A 25,471-nucleotide genomic window follows, 5' to 3' on the forward strand; every position below is an offset into this window, starting at 1 on the left:
GCTCTGTCCAGGTGGCTTTTGAATACCTCCAAGAATGGACACTCCACAACCTCTTTGAACAACCTGTGCCAGTGCTTAGTCGCCCTCACTCTAAAAGCTCTTTCCTGATATTCAGAGGGAACCTTCCGTGTTTCAGTTTGTGCCCATCACCTTTGGTCCAGTCACTGGGCACCACTGAGAGGAGCCTAACTCGGTTCTCTTTGCAGCCTTCCTTCAATTATTCATATATCCAAATGAGATGCCCTCCCTGAGCCTTCTCTCAAAGCAAAACAGTCCAAGTTCTTTCAGCCTTTCCTAGTAGGTGAGATGCTCCTGTCTCTTAATCATCTTAGTGGCCCTTCATTGAAAACTCTGTCTCTTGTATTGGGGAACCCAGAACTGGACAACAGCACTCCAGGTGTGGCCACACCAGTGCTGAGTAAAGAGGAAGGATCAACCTCCCTTGGCCTGTGGGCAACAATCCTCTGAATACAGCCTCGGATACAATCGCTCTCTGTGCTGCAAAGGCACATTGCTGGCTGATGTTCAACTTCATGCCCCCAGGTCTTTTTCTACAAAGCTGCTTTCCAGCCAGTTGGCCCCCAGCAAGAGTTTGTTCCTCCCAGCTGCAGGACTTTCAGCTTCTCATTGTTGAACATTGTGAGGTGCCTATCAGCTCATGTCTCCAGAGATAGCTCTGGATGGCAGCACAACTCTCTGGTGTATCAACCACACCTTCCTGTTTTGTATCATCTGCAGACTTGTAAAGGGTATTCTTTGCCCCATCTTCCAGTTTATGAATGAAGATGTTGAACAGGATTGGACCCAGTGTTGACTCCCGGGGTACGCTGCTTATTCCTGGCCATCTGTGAGACTTTGTGCCACGGAGCTACACCCTCTGGGCCTGTTTTTTGCACCATTTTTCAGTCCTCCTCACTGTCTGCTCAGCCGTCCCATACATCAACAGCTTCTCTATGAGGGTGTTGCAGCAGACAGTGTCAAAGGGCTTACCGAAGTCCAGATAGACAATATCCACTGCTCCCCCCTCATCTACCAAGCCAGTCATTACATCATAGAAACTTGGTCTATATGACTATCTTCTCATTCAGTTCTTCTCCAGCTCTTTCCTGGGTGAGGTGCTTTCTAACTGAGTGTGCCTGAGGGGGGGTCTGGGTGCCAGCAACTAGAGTCAGTCCATGGTTTGGGGTGCCTGTGTGCCTGTGTCGTGGTGACTGCAGAGACATTAGTGAGTGAAACCAAGGGCATCTTTGGGTGTGTGCACATGTGTAGGTGCGTGTCTGTGTGTGAGTGTGGGGTCTGCAGCAGCACCTGGAGTGGGGCAGTAGCCTCAAGGGTTCATATATGCAGGTGGTAGCAACTGGGTAGACTGGGAACCAGGGGCAGCTGCTGGGCAGACCACGTATCTGAGCCTGGCTTCCAGAAGGATCCATGTTGTACATATGTGTGGATTTATATTCTTGCAAATGCACCTTCATCCTGCTCAACCAGAGAGGGGAGTGGGATGAGGCCTTTGGTGTTGTCTCTGATGTGAGTGCTCTGTGTCCCTGACCGCATTGATTGGTGTGATTGGCCACGTATATCATCTGTATGTATGTGGTGCATATGCATGATCTGTGTGCACATACCCACCAGGAATAAGCTCTCAGCCGCACTGTAGGTTGGGTCTGGGCTGTGGAGCTGAGGCAGCCTCTCTCTTGGGCTGTTGGGTTCAGCACAATTTCCCCTGTCTAATTAGAATTCTGAACTACAGTAAAAAGGAAAGCAAAACACAAAGATAGAAGGAAAAAGAAAAAAAAGAAAAAAGTAGAAGGGAAGTGAAACAATGCAAAAGTGTAGAAGAACTATTTAGTTACATTTATATTATTATATGAGGCCTTTACAAACTTTAATATGCTCATTTCCACATTACTATTTTTGCAATTTGTGAAGAGAAAAGTAAGGAATCTGCCCAGAGTTGTGAGCAATGCAAAGTGTCCCTTTCCCACATTCTCAAACAAAATAGGAAAAAGAAATGGAACAATGTAGCTGTGGGATGTAGCAGAAAGTTTTCAACACTTAACTTGTAAGTAAAGAGTACGAACTTAGTGCAAGAAGTAAACTGAGTGAAGTCCTATAGATGTGTTTTTGACGTAATTTCTCAGAGTTTGGAGAAAAGTATCAAGTATTGCCAAGATTTAATTTGCCACCATTTTAATAAAGCTGGTTTTTTTTTTTCAGAATTTGAATATTTTTCTTGAATTTAAAAATGTGAATGAAATTTCCAGAAAAAAATAGGTTTTGATTTATTTTTATATAATGGTCAAGCCATAAAATAATTTCTTAAGTGTTTGTTTTCTCAAGAAGAATGTTGCAGAATATTAAGATGTCAAGCATACTTGCAGACTTGCATTTACTGAATCAAAACTGTTCTGAAAAATGCTTGATGTAGGGCATGCAAGACTGTAATTTGACATGAGAGTAAGGTGAGCAAGCAGGAGAGAGCTGTGGATGAGCAAGACCTCCAGTATGACTGCTGGGGTTTTCCCTTCCCGAGAGGAAAGACCAGAGTGGATTAAAGATGAGCAAGTTCCAAGTGATTAGTTCAGTTTATTACATTCTCAGCAGAAACCCCCTATGTCTGAGAGCTTCCCCAGCCTTCTCTGCTGTTCAGAGTATCGAAAAGTTTATTACTGTAATTTACAAAAAGTATATATAATGTCTCAATACAAGTAAATCATGGAGATGGGTCTGAAACACTGCCAGTCTGCCTTGTCACCTCACCACCAGTTTTGCCATTCTTCTTTCCTTTAGCTTTATACTGTATGACTGCTCACAATTCAGTCATTTTGTATGCTGAGCAGGAAATATGGCTGCTCATAATATTTGCCTTACACACAATTTTTATTCCTGTGTTTATTATTTTTTTCCCTTCAGATTATAGAAAATTATTCTCTTTACAAAAAAATTAACTGTCTTCATCATTTAACTAGTGTTCAGGAGACCTCAGCATGACAGTACTTTAAAATAGAAATCCTTTATTTTGAGTATACTGGTAGTTAACTAACTGTATTTTCATACTAAATTGTAGTTCAGAATGTTTTCTGTTTTTCTGAGTTCTGCATTTCTCCATGGGAGTTGCTGTCTGCTGAGCCACTTTGGAATTTCGTCATAGGTTAGGGAGACTCAAAACTTTGGAAACGTGTATATAATAAAGCTATTGAGATTTTCGGAAATTGTGATTTTATATAACATTTGAATAACTGTGACAGTGGTTATTGTGGTCATATATTTTTCATTTTATTCATCATCAATACATCTGCACTTCTGGATGTTGAATGGTATTAGATAATAAAATTCTGCTCTACGTTACACTTATCTGAGTACATTTAGATTGAAACTTTGGTCTGTTACATGCCACTTATGGTCCTAAACAGACAGAGCATTGGTAGGGTAAAAAAATTTACCCAAGGTATGAGAATCTTTTTAGTGACTGCAGTTATTATTTGCTATGAGGTGCTAATAGTATGCATGAAGTGTCATCCTGAAAATACTACTGTTGCATATGTAAAAACAGTCTAGAGAATACTGGGATACAAAAACTGAATGTAGCGATTACAAGATTACTGGGATACAAAAATTGAATGTAGCTATTACAGAATTCAGGGAGGTGGAAATATAAAGAACCAATGCTGGGTAAAATGCTGGGGTTTATTTGTTTCGTACTGATCTTTTAGCTTTACTAGGGTATATCCTTGTATGATATGCTAATTCCATTTAAACTGAAAGATTATAATGGTAATTACAAATGTAGCAAATTAAGTGAGATGTGTTTCAGGATTTTTATTTACTTAATTTTTATTGTCTAAACAGATTTTTCAATTAAATGCAGTAAATATGCTTAAAGGTCAAGTTGAAGACAACCCCTTGAAAAAGATTTAAAATAACTTTAAATAAACCTGAAGGACCTATTGTGGACAGAGTTCTTATTAAACAGGGAAGACTTACAGTGGAAGTGTTAGTTTGCTATGTATGTTTTCTAGGCTTGATATGTGTTTCTATGGTGAACATGTCTGAGATGTGAATATTGACAGCTGTGTTTCAGGTTTCTACTCGGGCTAAGCTGCCAGATGTTTGGAGATATATAAACACTGAGTGAAATCTATGGACAGAAGAATGTGAAGTGAAACAAGTTCAAAATGTTAGGCCTATTTCTGCAACTTCCTTTTTCTCTTCCCTCCTCCCCTCCCCTCCCCCCCCAACCATATAATTTTCTATTGTAATGGTATTTTTTATTTGTCTGCTTATGTTCAGTTTTTCAGTTATTACATATTTGACTCTGAAGGCATTTAATTTTAAGTGGCTAGTTACAAAAAATAATCAGGTGGTTACTAAGGTTGTTAAGTATTATTAGTCCTCTAATTTAATTAGAAGTTCTGTATACATCTTCCAGTTCTCATCCTGAGTCCCTGCTTATTTTAAGCGTATAAAACCAAACTGAAAATTGAATCGAAGGAAGTAATTTGTTTCATCTCTTTACTGTGCTTTAAAACACCATGCATATAAATAACAGCTGCAAATCACAGTCTCTTCTTCCAGCTTCCTGCAGTTTACACTGACTTGCATAGATTTCTGAAATTTATACCAGTCTGTGAATCACTGTAAAGTCCTATCTAGAGCCTTCTGAAGATTCAGAGGAATTTCAGATAGGAAACCAACTCTTCTTTCCTTAGCAATTTAGGACCTGGGATTGTTCTGAATTGTTTTTGACAAGATTGTTTTCTCAGCAAAAATGCATTTAGCTTTTAGGGGTTTAATAATAGCTCTAAAATGAGTAATCTCAGTTATGTTTTTCTTTCAGATTTATCTTTTCACATTTGTGGGTCCCATTTCTCTCCCAGAAGACTTAAAATATTCTCTATTAAGGTTGTAGGTTTTCTGATAGCCACACATATGCTATTTGATTGAAGATTTTGATTATGAATATGTGTTGATGCAACTGTGGCCCTCAAAAAAAGAAGTGAAAAGATAGTAATTTAAATGCTAAAGAAAGACAGAGATTAGTTTCAGCTGTAGTGGTATTAAAGATATGGCCTGTAAAATACATTAACAATATAAACAGTAGATGGAAGATCCATAAAGATGCTATTTTTAACCTGCACTTTGAAAAGCTACTCATGGTTAGGGAAAACCCTTTACTCTGGCTTTCAGATCAGGTGCTTCTGTAAGTATAATAATTAGGTATAACAAGCTTTAAAAAATTATCATAGTTGTATTCTGTTTTTCAGCAGCAGTATACTGAAAGATTTGGAAATTTCTGAATTATTTAAAATATTTTAAAGGCATATATATTTTTTTTTTTTGTAATGGATGAGGCATGCAAATGTAAGATTTACTTAAAATCATAGTTTTAACTGATGTAGTAGTTAATATATTAATATGTATCATTTCAAGCGTGTGTTTGCAATTAAAATATTTTATTAGTTTGAAAGAGATTCCTCATAGCACTCACTTAAAACAAGAGAAATTCCTGCTGTAGGTATAGATGGAGGTGAAACCTCCCTGTGGCACTGTACTAGGTGATGTGTACTGCTGTCATTTTTGTTCTGTTGTCCATGACCATTTCAGTTTTTTGTCCCAGTTGGAAAAGCAACTGTACCAAAGGCAATGTTGCTCTGTGGAATTGAATCGTGGGACTGAGAGTTCAGAAACTGTACAGATTTCTCCAGTTTGCTATCTTGTCTGAACAAAGACACTTATGGATTGTGGCATTACTGTAGCACAAGACACAGAGTTAGAGAACTCATAGTTTGCAGGTCCTGTTATCACTTAGCTGTGGGGAATGTCCAGAGATGTTTAGCATGGGCAGGTCTGATGCATATGTATGAGCAAAGCTTTAAGTACTGAGGGAAAATTACAATGAAAACTTACACTCTCTTAGGGCTTTGAGAAGGAATTTTTGGTGTAATCTTATTTAGAGATCTAATTTCTGCTAAAGGCACCCTTGAGATATACACTTGCCAACAATATCATGTACATTTTCATAGGTTAATATTATGTATTGTTTAGGTGATGGATTCTAAACCTCACATACCAGGAGATTCAAACTGATAGGAACTGATGTTATTTATGGGGTGGCATTTTAGCACATCCGAGTGTTTTAGGCTGCATGAGCAGTGCAATAGTATATCACAGAGATCATGCTGTCAGGTCGATTAATTGTTCAAGAGGCACTTGGATATTGCAAGGCTTGGGGCTTTATCATTACAGGACTTTCTGTTTACTCCTACTGTGATCCTAGAAAAAAGTTTTAAAACCAGTCAGTTACGTCTTTATTCAAGCAGGGCGACTGCTCTCCCTGTGCATAACAATTTTGACTTAACTGTAATATTTCAGAAGACTGCACTGTAGTACCCTGTCAGCTGCAATGCAAATGACTTGGCTGTCCTGGAGACTAAACTCTGGTGTCTCACTCGAATAACTTCAAGCTTTACTGACAGAGTGACTTCTAGGAGCTCTGGGTGATGCTGTGTATGTTTGTAAATAAATGTTGTGTTTAGGTCTCCAGAGCTACATACCCTTCAGAAACAACTTCCTGACTATCAGATCTTTACTGTGGATTAAAATGCTTTTTAATAAACTTGGATAAATTACAATTAAATAATATTTTTGAGGATGAAAGCAATGTGCATGAAAATAATGATCTGATTAGGAGCACATGGTGTTACTATTACTGGACTATTTTATACATCTATATGCATTTTTTTACTGATAATTCAGACAGGCTGGACTAAAAGATATAAAGCATATTGGTCCGGGTGGGACATGAAAGGTGGAAAGCTCTTGTGATGCTCACTGAAAAGTGGCTGAATATCTGTTTCACACACAAGACTTCCTTTATAGGCCTGGTCAAATTATTTAATTGTACTAAGTCTCAGTTCTTTATCTGCAAATTAGTATTGCATTGCTCTCATTGTTCATTTTTCTTTCTGTGGAGTCTCAGAACTCTGGAATAGTGCCCGTTTGTATGCACAAGGAATGACTAATACCATAACTCACTATCTTGTTACTTTTGTAGCTTCAGCGCTAGAGAAAATGATGCTTCTGTCTTTTCTGAATAGAGTTCCCATATGGAGGGAGCAGGGTCATCTTTCCTAATTTTTTCTTAGTCTCCAGACACCTGCCAATTCCCTACTCTTTCAAATGAGTGAACTAAGATCCATTAGGGAGGCCAGTGGAACCCAGCAGTACTCCTTGCTCTTCCTGGTTTAGACTGTCAGGTGAATGAGATGAGGCATGGTGCTCCCTTTGTCAGGAGAATGACGAAAGTGCTGTGTGAATGGGCCAGGGAAGGTGCAACTACCAGAACATGAGAGATTCCTGTTCAGGAGACCATTCAAAGCTGAGTACTATGTAGTGGGTGAGAGAAGAAAACATAGATTTAGCTGTATAGCACTTTTTAAAAGCAAAGAAACCAACCCTGTAATAAGTAAACAGCTGTTTGCTGTATGAAACAGGGTTCCCACATAAAATGCAGATGTGATTATGTAAATTAAAAATGAACTCTAATAATAGATGTATAAGAGGTTATAAAGAAAGTTGTACAGTGCGTGACTTGTGGGAATAGGTTGCTTTTGAGTTTTAAGTGACGAAATTAATATAGAATTTTAACTTACACATTTATAGTGTAGGGTGTAATTCTGTATCTGAGTTTGGAGGAAACTTCCAAACTGCAGTGTTATGAAATTGTTTCGCCGGTGTGTGGTATGTTTCTCCCACAGACATTATCAGTAGCTGTTTCTACCACATGTCACCACGAGTGACTTTTCCCACAGAGCTCACAGATGTGTTTCTTTAAGCTGTCACTGCATTGCAGTAAGCCTCAGTAAGCCTCACCAATGTCATTTGACTATTTAGAAAAATTGAAATTTCCGTAAAATTTCTAGATTTGCATTTTCTTCCTGCTTTTCTTTTTTATTTTTATTTGCAATCTTTATTACTTACTTAAGATGTCTTGACCTATCAGGTTGGATCACCTTCTCAGGCTTTACCTTGTTCAGGTTGCTGAAGCACTTGAAAGTCTTCTTGTTGTGTCTATATTCTTCATTTTTTGAATGAAATTACTTTAATCTATAACCAGAATATACATCGCATATATAGTGTTGATAGTATTCTTATGTTTATTTGTATGTATGTATACAAACACAAATATTGTAGAGGGACAGACTTGATTCTTAAATGTCTCAAGGTGGACTATGGATTGTTTGGCCATGGGTTTCCAGATGAAAATCCTCAGTTATTGAGAGCCTCAGTACAGGTGTCTGTAAGAATTCAAAGAGTTTCTGTTCAGCTTATCATGAAGAAGGCTTGAGAAGTCTAAGGCTAAAATTCTGAAACATTTGGAGTTGAATAAGTAACCTACACACCTTATTGCTGGAGTGCTTTTGGTATACAGGAAATAGTAGTTTTCCCATTAGTAACTCTCAGTCTAAAAAGGCAGGGGTTTACATTTCGAAGTACAGCGTGAATTGTTAAAATGTTGCAAAGCAACTAAATGGTTCAACACTAAAACAAATTCCGGGCACTGTGGAATGATTCTGGGAATAAAATTATTACCTAGCACATCCAGATACTATGTAGGCCTCATTAGTTATGAGATACAAGTTATAAGCAGGAAATTGGATTTTTGCACTGTGGTTTTTGCCATATACTTATTTTAGACTGAAATAGTAAACCAGTTGTTTCCTGGTGGTTTTTTTTATTTCTGAGTTTTGTTATTGTTGTTGTTGTTGCATCATTGGTATTGTATTCCTGACAGGGAGGTAGTAAACTTTTAAAGAACTATATGCTTTACCTTTCTTTAAAAAAAAAAAAAAAAAAAAAGTGTACAGTTATTCTATAGTTTTGCTTTGTAACAGCTAGAATATGAGTTGGTTGAATGAGGCATTGTAAATTACATGGTATGTTTGGTTGTATGGAATAAAAACAACAGACTGATTCTGTTGAGATCTAATGTATGCATGTAATATATTTAGAGGTAATTACAATATTTAGGTTCATCGATATTTTAGTGGTTAGGACAGACAAACCCAACACCTCTGTGACAGAAAGAAACACTCTCAGCTCGTAGAGAAGAAAGAAGCCCTCTTCGATGTCTGAGCAATCTCACATTGATCAGAGCTGATCGAATAGATCAATGCCACTCTGGAATCTGTAACATGCTAGTCTTCTACAGCAATCTAATTTCATGGCAGTAAAAGTCATTAAAGTATCAAATGAATAAATTGCTATGACATTCCTGCTTTGGAAAATTGGGCATTAAAAACCCTGAATTGTTAGTAAGATTTTTCTCTCATTAAGGGCCAACCTGAGAACTGCTCCTATCAAGGTCAAGTGCCCAGTAAACAAGACTGGCAATGTTGAGACCAATCCACCAGCAAAAGAGGCTTCTGTTTACTTCTCTGCATATGTGCCAGTTCCCAGCTTCTGTGGCAAGGGAGTAATTTTAATAACGACAATTGAACAGGAAGGGATTCCTGCGAAGGCTGGTATGACTGTAGTAAATAATAAATTAGCACTAACTGCAACTGTATTACTAAAAATGTTTGATTTATTTTTTGCCACGTTAGGGTCATGCGATTAATGTGACTTACAAATGTTACAACTATTCTGTGACAAATGCTCAGATGGGACACATTTGATTTTATTTCCTGCTGTTTTATCTTTGCTATAATTGTCTTGGTAGATAAGTGACTTCTAGTCATGCTAAATTGGACTTTGACAAATGTTATCAAATATATATAATTTCTGGAGTTATTAGATTGATCTCAGCCCATGGACAAAGAACACATCAAGTTAAAAGAGAGATTTGTACTAAGTTTATTTGGGACTGAGTCCCCTGGAGACAGTAGCAGCAATATTCTGCTAGTGGGATGGAAAGTCTTTGAATATTCCTTAAATGGATACCTTAGTAAACATTTACCAAACATGTTCTTTCTGGGCCTTTCCCTCATGTGAAGGAATCTATCAGATCTTATTCTGTGTTTGAGGAAGTGCCGAAACAATCTCAGTCAAACCTTTCTGAAGCTTACATTGTGTGAAGTTCCAGCTTTCTTCTTTGTAACAGTAACAAATCTGCAAGGTTATTTTTTTCCCTAAATTCTGACAAGGTAGCAATAAATTTGAATTCTATAAATGAAATGTAGACATTAGGTAAAGACTGGATGATGGTGAGTTTTCTGTGGTTACAAAACATTCATTCACTCAACTTTATCCTTTAAATGCCTAATCAATTAAAAAAAAATTCCTGGGCTGAATCACTTGACCTATGCGATGAGTTGCAGAATCTTTAGCAGGAAAAGCATTACAGATACAAATAATGTAAATAAGAGGTGGCTGCAGGTAGAAACTTTGAAGTTGTCTTTTTGTAACTCCTCTCAGGAAAAATCCCTTTACATACTAAGAAGATTAAGTATAGCAATTGGAAAGCAGTATCAAGAAAGCATGAGCTTTCTTGGAAAACAAAAATTCTTCTAAGATCAAAGTTAAAGCATTGCTAAAGTCTGTTAATGTTGATTATTTTAATGTGTTCTCTGAACATCCTGCAAATAAGTTCAGGTTTATGTTCTAAAATATAAATGTGCGTTTATAACACAGATGCATGTACATTTCACTTACAATCAAATATACATAAACCTTCCATATGTATCCTGATTTTCGGTACTTCCCAATCAGTGCTTAAGTTTTCATCTCTGATATGTTAGTAATATGTATATGCAAGTATTCGTTTATATATCTCCCTGTATGGTAATACTAAAACTAATATTGAAATCATCAGTAAGTTAGGTTCCTTATTCTGCTGCTCCTATAGTTTCCCAATAGTTAGACTAATGTAAGAACTATATGTTTAATACAGAGAATATTCTAGGTTAATGGAATTGCTTCTTTTCCCTCTTGCATTTTCCTTGGCATCAGTATGCAAGAAATAAGTATAAGACAATGCTAATATTGTTGTACTTTTGTACACAAAATAAGCACTGATATTGCACAAATGTTTAGGAATGTGGAGCACCTTACCCCTTTAATATTTTCTTCTTTTCAATTCAGCTGAGTGAACCCTTAATTTAAATTATTATTTACTGTGTTTTTAAGAACTGTAATAGTGATTCAGACTAAAGCAGATATCAGAATGATTGGTTTTTTTCAGTGGGAATGGAAACAGAACTGTAACACAAGCTATAATATTTTTGTTAGGCATCTAATCCACTGAATATTTTCTCAGTAAGTTACAATATTTTTTTTTATTTGTTCATCTCACATCCTTTCAAAAATAGCAAATACAGACAGGTTTGTGTTAAGCCGTTCATTGTTCAGTTATGAACTTAGAATGGGATTGCTTGCTTGAACCCTCCTGCCCCTGCAGTCCAGTATGAGAGAAGTCCTGATCTCACCGTTCATCATCAAGTAACTGACAGTAACGCATTCAGCAAAAACACAGCTCACACGATTCTTGTAGTCACCGTCCTCATCCAAAACAGTTTATGTGCAGCTCTGTACTGTTTGGAAGTCTTTGGCTTAATCCTTTTTGTTTTATAAAATGTCCATAATGTTTTGTGAGCTTTCTAAAGACAGTGAAGTTTGAGAAGCCTGTCTTCCAATTAACAGGTAATGATAATGAGTTCAGTGATAATCAGGTTTTGTGTCTCATGCTCATCTCTGAGAAAGAACAATTTCCCACATGGATGGGACTTTATCTGCGTCTTAGAAAGTTTCAGTTTTCCTGAGGACAGGACTTTTTATCCCCACCTACATAACGTATGCTGGCCACAGGCTATTGAGAGTCAGGAAGGTTTCAGCTAACATCTGAAAATGCCCTTGAAAATGTGTGTTTGAGTAAATTAGAGAAGTGACAATTTCAAGTGTAAATTTTGAAGCAGTGCAGATAAACTGCAGTTTCTTAAAATTTTTGAAACATGAACATACATCACATTATTTCTGTTGCAGTAATATGTATATGTGCATGTATTTCAGCTGTATATATGTGTATATTTTATGATCAAAATTTCTAAATCTTGGTGCATGAATTACTGATTTCACTGTAGTTGTGTGTTGCCGTTAGCACTGGTTACAAATGACCAGCTCCTTCTAAGATGGCTGGTTTAATACATACTGCATGCTTTGAGTAATGAGCTGTTCTTTCCCTTGACACATTTCATGTCTTAAATGCTTTTAATCACATACTTCTGATATTACATTGATTACCTGAAAGAATGCTGAAGCTTTAATGATCCCTGTGTTGTCAGTGTAAGAACTTAGAAGTAACCATCATATGATGTTATTCAGTACGACAGTTACTCAGCTTATACTTCAGGGAAGATATCAAAGCTAATATCTAGTTTGTAGTATAAGTAATCTTTCATGATTATCAGTTGGGATGATTTGAGACTGCCATCACCCCAGTGGCTCCACTATATTCAGCTTTTCTGAAGGCTTTATATTTCCGTTTGTTAGTCTTCCTACCCTTCAGTTGCAGTTGCTGGAACAATACATGTGAATATTTTTTGCTTCTCAGTCTTACATGTATATTACAAATAGTAAAGTCTAAAATATAGCAGTTCACAGAAATTGTCCTCTGATATGCTTTATCTGAAAGGCAGTGCAGGAGAAGATTGTCATGACTGCAGATTTATTGGACATTTATGTGATATCTGTGTGGTTATGCTAGAGTATAGTGCTAGGCTCTTCTTGCAATAACTTTAACACCAGGGAAGCGACTGCTGGATTGACAGGAAGAAACTAGTTATAATAAAAGAGGGGGAAAGAAGACAGCATGTGTTTACAGTTGAGGTGTTTAAAGCTTGCTTATACTTCCTCCAGGTCATACAGATCTAGAGGGAATATGACTGACCTGACAACTTCAGAATTTTTGATCATTTATAAAACTAGTTGGCCTTCAGTGGAGCACTTCCAGACCCTTCATGACTTAATCCTCATTTGCAACATTTCTGCTTAGCTTTATTTCTCTGATTCTTAAAGTGACTGAGATATTATTTCTTTTTAAACAGTGATAAATATGCCTACAGCACTTCATGAACAAATAAAAACAAATTTCTTCTTTCGTATCTAACCTATATGGTTCAACTGTACAAATAGATACTAATACATAGAGTCATTAATGACAGCATTTGAAGGCTTCTCTGTTAGTTTAGCTAGAACTCTATTTTTCAGTAAGCCCGAGTGCAAGATAGTAAATGTTGCAAGAGGAGATCCTAAATGGGAAAAGTCAAGATTGTTGGCCTGTGTCTTATCTTGGGAATTGTTTGTCATTTTCTTTCTATTATCAGCCCTTGGTCATTTCCGCTGGATTGATAAATATGGGCAGAAGTAAGGAGGAGCCACAAGCACTTCTGCTCTCAACCTTGTGGTTGGTGACTTTGCTCAGAGTGTCTGACTAACCATTTGGCTAAAATGGCAGCAGCGTCACAGCCGTTTCAGCTGCTCTCCCTGTCAGTCCCAGTGAAACTGAATGGGTGTAATTATGAGATATTTTTAGGAAACATACTTTATATGGACAGGACCTCTGAGGACAATAAATTCTAGGACACAGGGAAGGATGTGCAAGAACAATACTTTCCACTTAAAATACATGTTTCAGTGTCCAATTAGAAAGTTACAGTGGTTTCAGTGCTGACATCTGCTTTGTGTCATAGCAGGGAAATAGTACAGATTTTCAGTCACTCTTTTTTTACAAATTTACTCTGTATTTTAATGGTATTTATGCTTCACAGAACTAAAGCAAGAAAAATTTTACATCACCTTGCGTGCCTCATATATTGCAGACTAGTTATGCATCTAGAGTAGAGTTATAAACTGTGGTTGCAAACAAATTTTGCCTAAGGCATGAACCATAAATTATAATAAAGTAATAATCATCTCTGTAAGAGACAACTTTTCTCCACTGCTTTTTTAAAATAAAAAAGAAAGTAGGTCAGAGAAATTTAGGTATTTTAGAATATGTACTGTATTGTATTGTTTGCCAGCACCTAATTTACAATTACAGAGCTGCATGAATATTGAAATGATTCAGCTTCCCATTATAAATGTATGTGGCAGTTTGGTTGTTGATCAGTTTATGAAGTTAATGCAAATGAAACTGTCTTCCTGTCAGCATTTGAAATATATAATGCAGTCATGTTGTATATTCAGGGACAGGCCATTGACAGTCAATTAACAAGTTTGATTGGTATGTCAACTCATTCTTTTGAATTGTTAATAGTATGTTAATAGCATTCATTTCTTTGTGCAGTCCCATTTGCAGCTTCACAGTTACAGCTATTTTTTATGATTCTGAGTAACCTAAAATAGTGCCTTAATAATAGATTATTAAACACCTGTCTGGTGTAGCTTAGGGAGGTTTTTCTAGACTGGGAGTTTGCAGTGGATCCCTTTGATATTCAAATCAACAAATGATAGCCTTTTTATTCAAAACGTAAGTTCTTTTGATGGTTAGCTTGTTAAGAAATATTCAGCTCCAGTCTGACCTGATCTGGTTTCTCATGGAAAAGATCTGATGCTGTTTGAAGGTTCATAAATGGAATGCCAATGACAATTTGTTGTTGACGTTTTGCTGCCTCAGCCTTCAGATGCTGCTGGTTGATGTGCCGCTTTAGCTTCACCAAATAATGCTTGCAGGTAAATGATCTTCTGATTGATCAGATAGTTTCAAAGCAAAGAGTTCTCTTCTGTGGTCTGTAGTCATGGTTTTTAGGCTTGGAGGAGTACTTTAAAAGATGCATCAAAGTTGACAGATGAATCTCGAGGCAAGGAATGATGGGAGACAGCAGAATTGTGGGAATATTTTTTAGAGAATAACATATTAGTGAGGGTTTTGAAGACCTTCAAAGGTCTATCAAACCAGCTCCCTATAGCAGATTTATTTCTTCTTTAAAAAAAAAAATTAAAATTGGGTACACTGGTTAACTCTCAGTTTCCTGTTTTGAGAAGGTGTTGAGCTGATCTGCTGTTCTCTAATGGTGTTTTAAAGGGCTTATTTAATTTCAATTTCACCGTTATCTTGTTCTCAAACCAGGGCCTAGGCCTGCAAGGTACAATGTCTGCTTCTACTAAATTTTGCACAAAATCAAAGCATTATATCACCTTACAGGGTCAGGGTGTACAACAAATAACATTCCTTTACATAAACATCCATGACACCATGAATTAGCATAGCAAGCAGCAAATAAAAATACCAGTTGAAATTACTCTGTTTCTCCACCTTTGTTCATATTACATGCATTATTCTTTCATACCCTTCTCCGTTCCCCATTGGTGTCCTTCCTGATTCCAGCGCAGCTATTATTCTGAAGAATCAGACTAGCTATTAGAAGTTCAAAACGTACATCACAGAAATAGTTCATTTCTCTTTGATTTGAGCACTTAATTATTCACTATCAGCACGTGATATTTTTCTGCAAAAACATGTAATTGTTTTTTGTTGAAGAGCTGTAAGATTTAACTCCTTCAGGCCTGAATGGCAGAAACCCTGAGGTTCAGATTTAAATGCTGTGAACAGTTATATTGCCAAATGCAAACTCTCAAATCACACATCAAAAGATGCTCTGTGCTATCTTTGCTTCACTGGACTTCATAACAAATAATTCGTGCTGGTTTAATTTAGGCCAAGCATTTTTAAAACCAAAACCCAATCTTTTCGCAAAACTCTAAAACATTACTTAAAACTGACAGATGAACAGTCAAGTCATGCAACTTCGATCTTATATGTCATGTAAATAGAATGTAAAATTCATACAAGACAGTTTCTATCACTGGATATTTTGGCATTTTTGCGTACTTTTCAAATACTGTGCACTGTTTAGCTGCTAATTAGAAGTTAGGCTGAAAGAAGAAAATATTAGAGATTCGTATTGTCATACAAGGTCATATTTTCAGTGAAGCGCTTCTGATTTTTTAAGCTCAAAAGGCAAAACTAGATTTTTAAACTGTTCTCAGCGTAATTTGTAGACTTTGATAACAGCCTCTGGTTTTGAAGACATACTCTGTTGGTTCTTTATGAAATTCAAATAAAAAGTTCAAAGATTTTCTGGTAGTAATGTCATTGATATTGTTTCTAATTCATCATTTCTGTGCTTAAATAAGTTTTAACCATTATACTTCAAAGAAAACTTCTTGATCACAGCTGACATTCACATTAGACTGCTGTATTTTTATTTTCAAAAATGTAATTAAATCCACCTTCCTCACATTATTTCCATTTAATCATCTTACTTCTTTTGAACCAGCCTGAATATTTTCCAAAGATTGTGTTCATATAGCATAATTTTGATCTAAATGTTCTGCAGTGTAAGGCTCATTCTCTGCTAAGTGTCTTTCATATTGCTAAATGCTTAGTATTTCAAAAAGCCAGAAGGTAACAATGACCATCTCATAGTGGTTTGGAGTACTTGGAATATCAGTAGAACATTTCTTTTTGGATAATGTTGGATTATCAATGTAGAAATCACAATCAGAAATGTATCAATTTGGATTTAGTGCTCATTGTAAGGCTATTTCAGATCCTTACTAGTACTGTTTGTGATAGAAAGGAGTCTTTCCATCCTATATTAATTTCTAGCATACTGATTAAAACACTTATCAAGAAACAGAACAGGGTTTTGATCCAAGAACATGGATTTATTTAAATAAATAAGAACAGTTCCAGTAGAAGATACTGAGAGATGTGCTGCCTGGACTGCCCGTTCCCACAACAGTGCTGCCATTACTGTGCAAAACCAAAATGTCAGATTTGAACCTGAATCTCAGCAATATCGCAGGTGATTAACCTAATTGCTGGACTATTCCTTACTGCGTTCTGCCCCTCCCTTCCTTGTATTTACCCTGCTTTTGTTTCAATGCTTTGCTTTGTCCCGATTTATACACCGGAAGGCTTGACTTTGCAATTACTTTTTACTAGCCAAAATAACTAGTTTTCTTGATAATGCAAACAAAAAGGGCTAAGCATGTGTTAAGTTTGCAAGCACTGGTTCTTGTCCTCACTTTGTGATGTACAATGGCTAGAAACTTGATTGCAGCTTAGTTGGCAGAACACAAGATATGTATATTACTAGTAATCTATCAGCTACTAATATACTGTCAATATACTGTAATTTCCTGTTCCTAGCTTTTATCCTTTCGAAAATGTATAATGCGACATTCTAGCTTCACACCCAAATGAATATGTATTACAGCACAGAATATAATTATTACACAGTTACAGTCCAATTATAACACAGAACTCAAATTTATGATTTGTTACAGAAACTTATTTTTTAAATGATACCACTTTGTCACTAGGTAACTTCTTGTCATGAAGTGCTGCTGATCTAAGAGAAAATCTTCCTTCTGAATGGTACATAGTAAAATCTGCCTGATCGTACATTTACGAATTTAGTGGTATTTTATATAGGGCTGTTGTCCACACTGCAATTCTGATAAAAGCTCGGTGTTCAAGAGTACAACAAATAAAAACAGTTAAAATGTGTTTGGATTAGTATATTTAGTGTATTTCTGAGATTGTTGCTGTCTTTCTCTAATTTCCATCAATTTTATTTTGTTCTAACTGTTAGGAAACTGTAGATTTTAGGATAGGCAATTGCATGCATGTAGCAAGGGCATTACTGTCCTGATGCTTTTTTTTTTTACTTGGACTATACTTCATGAACATTGTGTTTCAGGTTAGATGCAAATACATTGTCACTGTCAAATTACAATTTTTTTAAAATCACAGGTTGGGTAGTATCTTACTGCTCAGAACATAGAATTTTAACTATAGACTCTTCCTTTACTGCTGGATTTCACAGGATTTTGCAGCTGATATAATGGGGTTCCTAATATCCAAACTCATCTGTTTGTCACATTTGATTTAACTGATGATGAAGGAGAGATAATATTAACTTAGTTTGACCAAGTCTCATTTTGACTGGGAAGTGGTGGTTATGTCTATTATAAATTGGAATTCTGCACTAAATAATCTTTGACATGCATTGGAGTGTTTTAATGTTGATTATTATTTAGGTACTCATAGATATAAGTAAAATCCATGTGAGACTAGGTATACATAGATGATAGGTAAAGTATGAAACCACACTATATGGCTAGAATGAGAACTATCATGTCTAGATTAGTAATACTGTAATTACAGTTAACTGTTTTCAAACAGATCATTGGTTTTATGGAGCTGCTTCTTTCCTTTCTTCCAGTTGTTGCAAACCAGTATCTTAAAGTAGCCAGTGATATTCATGAAAAACATATTTTGAATAAGAAAATTAAGCCAGGTGATGGCTGGGAACAAAATCCTTTCTGTAAGAACAGAATGTCACAGTACTAATGTGGTTCATACACTGTGAGTTACTGTCGTGTGATGAACAGCTTTTGCCTTTCAGTACAGAGTATTTCCTCTGCCTAGGTGTCCCTCTCCTGTTTGTAATTACACTAACCTATTCGACAGTTGCCTTGAGTAAGGATTGTGAAGACAGGTAGGAACAGAAAAAAATCAACTCGCTCTTCCTAGGCTTTGATGAGTTCACTCTTGATTCTCCTTGGATGTTCTGTTCCAGAAGAGTGGTACAGCCTTCAGCAGTAGCACCCTTATAGTTAGAAATTTCTATTGCACTGATAGTTTAATTGATGGTTTAGTTAGTATAAGTGGACATTACCAATAGAAACTTCAGTTAATATGGGAAGGATATTAGGAGATCCCTTTCTAAGTCGATGTGTGTTTAAAGATAAAAGTAGAGACAGAGTTTGTAATATAAGCACATATATCTTTTATATATTTATCTATTTTTCTTTTTTATTTATCTTTCTTTAGATATTGTGTGTGTGGATACAGTTACCTTATAACCTCTCTTGTTACATATGCTCCTTCATTACCCAAGGGCAGGTGTTATTTATCCTGGAACAAGTATTTGGTAGATCTAATGAATTAGACCTGTTTCATGAGAATGGAGACTGTATCTTTTTTTGTCCTATACTGAACTTACTTACGGTAAAGAGCATTTATGATTTAGTATAAATTGTTCAGCACTTCTGCAGTCAAATGTCCTCCCTTGTTATAAATATCTGTATTTCAAAATATTTTTGCCTAATGTTCTGGCACAAGTTTTCATTTCTCCCAAGTTAAGTGTCATTTTCTTGCTCCCTGCCTTTATTACAAACCTATCTGGGTCCATTTTTATTATTTCTACTGGTGCATATTCTAATTTAGTATCCTCTGTGGGTTTCATTACCATGCTGTTAATCCCTTCTTCCATTGACTTAATGAAGATGTTAAACAAAATCAGGCATAATACCAATCCCTACGGCACCCCACTTCAGCACGTTGTAATTTTCATTACTCTCTGCTTACAGACTATCAGCTAGTTAACAGCATTTATAATTAAGAGAATTAAAAATAATTTCTGAATGTGCTGTATCAGATATTTTAAGCATCCAAATGAATTAAAACCATTATCCTCCCTTATCTGTGCTTATATAATTAATTAAAAAACCCACAATCAACTGTAATGGTGTTCATTGCTCAGTAGTCCATGTCCACATTGAGTGATTTGAATCACTTCACATTTTTACGTACTAATGTTTTCTACTTTGTTTTCCTGGACCCTGAATATGCCTTTACTTTTCTTCGTAAATATTGATTTGATTAAGTCTCTCATTCCCCAATTGTTGTGGAATAGAATAATCTTAGGGTGTTTTTTTCCACTTGTTTTGTTTGACATCTTTATTCAAAGTTACATGAATAAGAAATGAGGAAATGATAATTGGCTTGGAAGGTTTACTTCATCTTTTAGATAAGGTATGTTCATAAAGCTGAGTGTTCTGCAATTTTTCACAGTTGGCAGATTTTACTAATTTGGAACTTGTGATTTTTTTTCAAAAGCTTGAGAGGAAATGGTAGGCTTTGTAAAAGGTGACAGATTAATAGTCATGAAGACTAGAATTCCACTGTCCCATGGAAGAAATGCATCAAAGAATAATACTGTTGTTAGCTTGCTCATTTTCCAGTAGGGAGGTTACTCTTTTCCTATTTAGCTGAAAACGTCCTTTAGTATGTAGAGAACAGTTTATCCTCTATGGCAATTAAGTCTTTGCACTGCCTACGGTAATTTTCCAGAAAGGAACAATATGTACGCTGTGTTCCAGTAGAGGACATTGACCTAAATATGCCAATTAAGTAAAAAAAATTTTGCCTCCATTTTCTTCATTTCATCTCTGTGTATTGGAGGTTCCAAATGGCCCAAAACAGGAGTGTGGGAGAAGACTTCAGACTGGCTGTCATGCCCGCGTGGGTGTATTAGATGACAAGCCTTTTTCATCCACTTCATTGGAAGCTTTCCTAGATGTTTATAACTACAGTTACTGACTTCAAAAGCTATGTTTAGTTTTGGTTTGTGTCTCATACTCCATTGGAATGTGAATGACAGATTTTTGAGTGGGTTTTCTTTGTGAAAATTTCCGTTTCTGAATCTTTGTCTTCTGTGAATCAGAATTGTGTGGTTTTATTTCCACCCGTTGTAGAGCAGAATAAAATTGATTTGGCATTGATCAAGATTTAAATATAACCAACACATTGCCAAAGATATGTATGCAAATATTACGATTTTCTGTGATAGGATAAAACAGTTTTTTAGAAATAGTTTCAAACTGAAACTTTGATCTTACCTTTCTTAAGCTTTTGACCCAACCGTGCCTCTCAAGTTTGTGCAGTTAGCATTTTGTTAAACTTCAGGGTACTACAGACCTTCAGGAATTTATTACATGTGATTGTCTGCTGTGAATCCAGCACAATCTAAAGGCTCAATTTGAATTATTTGATTTTTAGAGGATTGCATAGGTGTTTACAGTAAGGCAGCATAGAGTATGAATAGGAGGTATTTAGATATAGTTTTTGAAATTGATTTAGTGTTAATAACAATATTGTGGCTTCTTCAGATGCATTGTCAAATAGCCTCTCTAAAGAGCTGCCAGTTTTTGTGCTGCTCACCATGTGCATTCTGCATTACGTGGTATGTCTCTGATACAATTTCCAATTAGGAAATCCACAAAGGTTTGGGGTGTATTGATGGTGTTATGACACTGTGGTCAGTGTCAAATATGGCTTTGTGGAGTGGTGTATGTCTATTTTTCTAAGCTGCAGTTAAAAAAAAATATACAGCTTCATTTAGCATCCATTAAATTGCAGTATTTTACTTCAGTTATTACTAAAAAATGTCCTGTGAATTTTCAACCCACAAATATGTAACTTCAAAGAGGAAAATTGAAATCACACTTTGATTAAATAAACTTTAATAGTGAAGAACGATGCAAAAAGATGAGTGTTTTGTAGTCTTACAGCTTAGGTGATCAAATAAATTTTGAAAAGTATAACGCTTCATCCCAAAATGAGGATTAGCAAACTGGAGTCACAGCATTTGAAAACTGAACTATAAATCTGTGAAAATTGTGGAAATGTTGCAGATTTTTTAATAAGATAATAATATGCTATGGATTAATTATACTTTTTTGACCAAACTAGGAAAAATGTATTATTTTATTTAAAGAGAAATTCTGGATTTTTTAGTACGATATGCAAGAATTTTACTAAGTTACACATGGATACTTATAAGTGTCAAGTTTTTGTAGTCAAAGAATATAATAATAACTTGGTTTACTTTTTCATTTAGGAACATATCCTTCATCTTTTAGCTACTGATAACAGTACACATTTTCTTAAAAGGCAGCCTGTATCAAACAAAACTATGTGTGATCAGCTCATCTATGGAATGTTTAGACTACAAATTTGTAACAGTTCAAGAACGTGAATTATATTGAAGGTTATGGTGTACTAGAACCATGTCAGATACAATCTGTGTTCATAGTGTGAACTCAAAGCTTTTTAATTGCTGTTGTCTAAATGGTACCTTTAAAAGTTTATTCACCCTAGGCAGCTGAATAAAAGATTTCACATTGCAAAATGCAATTTTACTGTCATTAGCTAAAATAAGAGGGCCCAAGGAAGAAAGGATTATCATATATTAAATAAAAAGTTCACCACCTTACAGCTTTAATCCCATTAGAAAAGATGATTTCTATCTAACTTAATCAGCCAGAGGTCTTTATTGCCTGGAGTATTAATTGATTTAGGTCTTCATTAAGGTCAGAGGTGCACATGGCTGACCAGAGGCAGCCCATTAGCGCCTTGTCAGTTATGCTTATTTACATTGACTGAGCATAATGGTGGGTTATGTCACTGTTTGGTCAGGGGGTCACTGGATCTTTTGTGCACCCTGACCTGTTAAAGGGCAGCAGTCACTCAGCCACCAAACTGCATTCGTCACAAAGATTTGGCTGATTGCATATTGACTGCATGCTTTCCAAGAAACACGTATTTGTTCCTATGGTGCAACTATTAACATTGGCCTGAATACCTGTGGGTGAATGGTTCTGTTAGAAATCCCGGGCAATTTTTGTATTATGCCAGTTAATCACTAGCAAGTTTTAATAATAACAGCAGAAGAAGTGTCATAAAGTTTCCATAGTTGCTGTTGGCCTTTAATGAAAAAAAAAAAAACAAACAAAAAAAAACAGGTCTCTGCATAGAGGTATCCTATTACTTCTGTTTCTTTCTAAGTAGCATTAATTATAGTTTTCTCATGCTAATTAGCAGCTGAAATTTGTTCTTATGTCCAATTAAGGCTGTTTTCCTCATTGTTTCTTTTCCTGAATTATATTTTGTGGGAGATGATAGGTTGTGTCCTTTCTATATCTTGTGATACTGTTAAAAACTTTTTCAAGGGGTAGAACAGTTCAAAGTGACACGAAGTGTTCTTCTGGTTTTTCCTTTCCATAGTACCATAGATGCTTTCCTTCTGCTCTCCTAAAAAGTGAATGCAGGTTAAAAAAAAAAAAGTGAAATAAAATTATAATTTGCTACTATACTGTCTTCCCTCTGTATTAGCTATGATCTAGCACAATACTGTATTTATTTCCTGCAGCACGGCTACACTATGAAAAGTAGTAATTCTCAAATAAGAGTTTAGTATTCCTATCTGTTAGAGTATGGATTGTCTGCTCTGAGGTTCTGATTGTCTACTTAATTCCCTTGATTATTATGGTTTTGCTAACTGAGCAAAACAACTGCTAAACTTTATGTTTGCTTATTAAGACTCACCTTTGATTTAACTTGCAGTGATACAAATGAAAACAAAAAGGGAAGAGATGTGGAGTCGTATGGGGCCATATTTATGAGCAGCTTACTTCTGTGGAGATATATTGGAAATAAATTGGTGCAAGTGAGCATCTCAGCAATACAAGCTTTTTTATTTATTTATTTTTGATTTGTCGAATTCTTAATGAGATTTAGCCCTCATAGTATGCGTATGGGCTGCAGTGAAAATTAAATCATCAGTGTAAGCTGAGACATCTAGTGTATAAATACACATCCATTATATTGTAGTTTTGTTTCTATGCTGATTTTAGTGGATATGCAACTCCTCTAGACTTGATACACTGTGAATCTATAGTCTGAAAGATCTTCTGTTATCCTTGTAGATGCTCCAAAAAGATAAACTGTTGCAAAGGTCTAGCAGGGTTTTGCAGAACACATTTGCAACACAGGGACTGACACTGTACATTTTGACATCTCCCGTTGCAAGATTTCAGTACTGTGAACAAGATATTATGAAATCTTCCCTGTTTTAAATGCTTTTTATTCTGCTAACAATTTTCTGTATAATGCTTCAAACATTCCAGGGACAACCTCTTGAAATCTGCTAAAACAGTGTTTGTACTGGTTTGCTGCTTTGCCCCTGCTGATTGTTTATTTATGCTTGCTTTTCATTACCAAGTCCCTGAGAAGGAGAAAACGAATGTCCCTCCTCTTTTTCGTATCTTAAATTATGTCCCCCTGAAATGCAGTTCATGCAAACCTGCGGCTATGTTTTGACCCCATTCCCCTCTTTTCCCTTTTCATCCACCCTCCAATTTCATGGTGGCATGTTAGGAAAACTGGTTTTTTTATTATGTCTTAAGATACAAACAAGTGTGTTAGGAACAGAGAGATTTTTTTAAAGAACTCTGCAAAATTCCCACTGAATCTGAGCCAAAAGCGGTGCCAATTTTGCTCAAATCCTTCAGAATATTTTTTTTTTTTGACCTTGCTTATGACCAGTGGGGTTAATTGTATCAGAACTATCCAGAATACTTTAAGAAAGTGCTATCTTGGTCCATATTTCAAAACACTGACAGATATTTTATCGTTAATTAGTATTCATATTATGTCTCAAACAATCTGTTCAAGAATAGGGGAAGTGAACTGGTTGAACAGCTCTTCTGTCTACCTAATAATTTACATGGGAGCTGCATGGAAAACCAGCAGCCCAACAGGAAGAAAAGGAAGAGATATTGCCGGTGTGACTTTTTGTCTGTAGAAGTATGAACTACTTGTGTTGGAGTTTTTGACTAAGGTATAGATTTTACTCTGCAGAGATGAAAATGAATGGCTTGCTTTAAAAACAAACCTACACCCCACTGAATCATATCTTCATGAATTTGTTTCTCATCTTGTCAGTATGCCACTTGGTAGCTGGCTGGACTCCCTTGTTCAATGGCACATATTTTAAAATAGCAGTATAAAAAAAAAAAAAAAAGACCATTTGTTCCTATAAACCAAAATATTGCTTACATTTCTTCCAAATTCAGGATTATATATAGCATTATCAAAACAATATTTCGATATTTTAAACAATTTAAATAGTTGACGAGTGTCAGTTGATACGTTTCCTCTCTGCCTCCTCCCCCTCTTCAGCTGCTAATCATAGAACTTGTATGCCAAATTGTATAAGATACTCTTCCAATAGTTACATGTGTGAGTCTTTTGTGAGACACCGACAGTTATGAGGACAGATTTGGAGTTGCATATGGGTCTGTCACATGGCTTGATTGCCATGTCTTCTAGGACACAGATTTCTTTTTTAATTATTCTTAATTCTGAGGAATTTTTACAGGTTATACAGTAAGTCTGCAAAAATCTTCCTGAAGCTCCTTTGCATAGTCCATTTTTTCTCTCTTTACTCCTAGCAAAATGCTTCTTGTGCTGACTTCAAAGCTGCTTTCGCCCACCTTACTTCCCACTTCTATACTTAGTTTTATTTTGATATTGAATAAAATTTACTGCTTCACTGATCAGGAAACATACAGACTTTCTAGAGGAGTGCAGCACAAGAGGATGAAAAGTTTTGATATTTATATTAAGTTTTTATAATAAATCTTTGAGATGTCTGAATAGTAAGAATAAATGTTTCCTTTGCTGACTGTTGTTAAAAAAGTAGATCTTCAGAGTGTTGCCAGGAAGACTTGGGAAAATGAGCCCAAAGTAACTGCATTGCAGCTCAGTTTAAAACATGGATTGATGGTATTTCTAGCCACCCATTTAATTCAATTTTCAAAAGGTGAACTCGTCTCT

General features: G+C 35.9%; 1 protein-coding gene across 16 annotated transcripts in view; it reads left to right on the forward strand.

The window, feature by feature from the left end:
* DPH6 (diphthamine biosynthesis 6) overlaps window positions 1–25,471 on the forward strand; it is a 205,680-nt gene that overhangs the window by 112,498 nt on the left and 67,711 nt on the right. The gene's annotated exons all lie outside the window — the stretch shown is intronic.

The sequence above is a fragment of the Patagioenas fasciata genome, chromosome 5, assembly GCF_037038585.1.
Source record: "Patagioenas fasciata isolate bPatFas1 chromosome 5, bPatFas1.hap1, whole genome shotgun sequence".
Lineage (NCBI taxonomy): Eukaryota > Metazoa > Chordata > Aves > Columbiformes > Columbidae > Patagioenas > Patagioenas fasciata.